The sequence below is a fragment of the Lissotriton vulgaris genome, unplaced genomic scaffold, assembly GCF_964263255.1.
Source record: "Lissotriton vulgaris unplaced genomic scaffold, aLisVul1.2 SCAFFOLD_1012, whole genome shotgun sequence".
Taxonomy (NCBI): Eukaryota; Metazoa; Chordata; class Amphibia; order Caudata; family Salamandridae; genus Lissotriton; species Lissotriton vulgaris.
The window spans coordinates 320,001-322,500 of NW_028255776.1; the positions used below are offsets into that span (position 1 = coordinate 320,001).

The 2,500-nt window shown below is 45.2% G+C and overlaps 1 non-coding gene across 1 annotated transcript; it reads left to right on the top strand.

Moving 5' to 3' along the window:
- Positions 1-973: 973 nt before the first annotated feature.
- Positions 974-1,080, top strand: LOC147658976 (U6 spliceosomal RNA). The gene has a single exon (XR_015307364.1). It is a non-coding gene; the product is annotated as a U6 spliceosomal RNA (small nuclear RNA).
- Positions 1,081-2,500: the final 1,420 nt, after the last annotated feature.

Consider the following 2,500-nt stretch of genomic DNA (forward strand, 5'->3'; position numbering starts at 1 on the left):
GTGACGGCCATCACATAGAGTCCAGCAGCAAATGGCAAACGTTTAACTAGCGGTGGTCCTATTACTTGCGCTCTACCGTGGAACAACTGCTGGATGAGTCCTGCTGGAGAATATTGAACCTATAACAAGTCTGAGGTAAATAAGAATTCCACAGGAATATAATCAAACAGGGACCTACAACCCTTCCGAGCCAGATAGGAGTCGAACCTACTATCTTCTGATCCGTAGTCAGACGCGTTATCCATTGCGCCACTGGCCCTATGTAGACTCACCCATCCTTTTATCCTTAAGAGGGCTAGAAAGTGTGTGTGTGTGTGTGTGAAGGCACAAGGAAACCCATCTGACCTCCTGAAAGTCTGTTCTGTGAGGTTTTCCTAAGTTGTACAAAGGACTTTAGGAGAAGGAAGGACCTAAAAGCTAGGCGAAATGGTCCTAGATCCAAGGAAATCTTTTAGATCAGGCTCAGTTTCTTAAATAGTTTGCATTAAAATTATCAGTTCCAGGTCTGTTTGGGGCTGAGCTTGAGAACTCCTTAGTAAGTAGGCGTTTACAACAATAAGGGGTTTAATATTACAACACAGGCGAAAATTCAGACACATTATCATAAGCTCACCTTGTCCAGGGACCCAAGCATGCTGCCTTTCTACTCTCAGAGCCCTTCACCTAACCTACTGTGCAGCTGTTTTACCTTTATTATCACTGTTCCACAGGCAGCGTGACGTCACAATGCTCCTTGTCTGTAGCCCGAACCATGAGCCTTTGCAACCCTGGCATAATCTACATACTTACGGTGTGATTAGTCTTGGACCACAAATGCAGTGAAGAATAATGGATTGCTACTCTTCATACATTTTTGACCATTGGCTCAGATTTGAATGCGTACTGGCCATCTGAGCATCTCTGCCAGGCCACCCTATGCCTAGAGACTGTAGATTTAGAGAGTTTATAAACATTGTCAGTTCATCAATAAATTGTGCTCGCTTCGGCAGCACATATACTAAAATTGGAACGATACAGAAAAGATTAGCATGGCCCCTGCGCAAGGATGACACGCAAATTCGTGAAGCGTTCCATATTTTTAACAGCTTTTAGGAGAGAAATCTTTTTTGTTTTCAAGACTAATTGAGAAAAATAAAGCAGGTCCCAGTGCTGTCCCCGTAATATGTATTTTTCAATTAGTCTCTCCTCAACATTTTTAATGTATTTGCCTTGCAGTAAAGAAGGTGCGCTCTATGTTCAGCTGCATTTAGCAAGGAAGCCTGCAGGACTTCTGGGACTTTTCTTTCTCTTTTTTAGAATCCCTGTCATTATTCTTCACCACCCCCAAATCTATACTGTTGCAGTGTTGCGTTGCTTTGTGGAAAGCAGGACAAATAGAAGGGCAGGGCCTATGCAAATGAAGGCCTCAGGGATGTCTGGGAGTGCCTTTTTAGCAGTATTGTTAGAGTCCACCTTGCAACCGGATTGGTCGGGTAAGCTGAAAAACACCATGCCAGATTGGGCACCAGGGGCCTTATTTATGAAGGCCTTGCGCCGCCGGTGCGCCACTTTTAACATGGGAAAAAGTGACGCACCGGTGGCGCAAGGCCTTCATAAATAAGGCCCCAGGTCTCTAGGCGCTTGGAGGACATATTGGGTCTACATCCCTCAGTTTCTGAGGTCCAAGAAATGTTCACTCCCTACCCTAATAGAGAGGTCTTGGCCGATCGTGGCCGATCGTGGCTGAGAGGGGAAGAAGGTAGCAGGGCAAGATGCTCATGGTCCTTCTCTAATAATGGACCAACTTTCTCTTTCTCTTTCCTTACCTGTTGTTCTGCCTGGCTACTGGGGCTACCAGTTGTAAGCCTGCAGCCCACAAGGAGTTGGTTTGTCCCTCTCACACATGTAAATGGGTAAGCATTCAATTGCACACACCTGCCTACGTCCACAGACCCTCACGCACACACACTTTTGTCAACAAGCTTTTTTGTAATTAAGAGAATAAGGGACCCATGTTGAAATACAAAAGCAGCACACCACGTGACGGCCATCACATAGAGTCCAGCAGCAAATGGGAAACGTTTAACTAGCCGTGGTCCTATTACTTGCGCTCTACCGTGAAACAACTGCTGGATGAGTCCTGCTGGAGAATATTGAACCTATAACAAGTCTGAGGTAAATAAGAATTCTACAGGAATATAATCAAACAGGGTCCTACAACCCTTCCGAGCCAGATAGGAGTCGAACCTACAATCTTCTGATCCGTAGTCAGACACATTATCCATTGCGCCACTGGCCCTATGTAGACTCACCCATCCTTTTATCCTTAAGAGGGCTAGAAAGTGTGTGTGTGTGTGTGTGAGTGTGTGTGTGAAGGCACAAGGAAACCCATCTTACCTCCTGAAAGTCTGTTCTGTGAGGTTTTCCTAAGTTGTACAAAGGACTTTAGGAGAAGGAAAGACCTAAAAGCTAGGCGAAATGGTCCTAGATCCAAGGAAATCTTTTAGATCAGGCTCAGTTT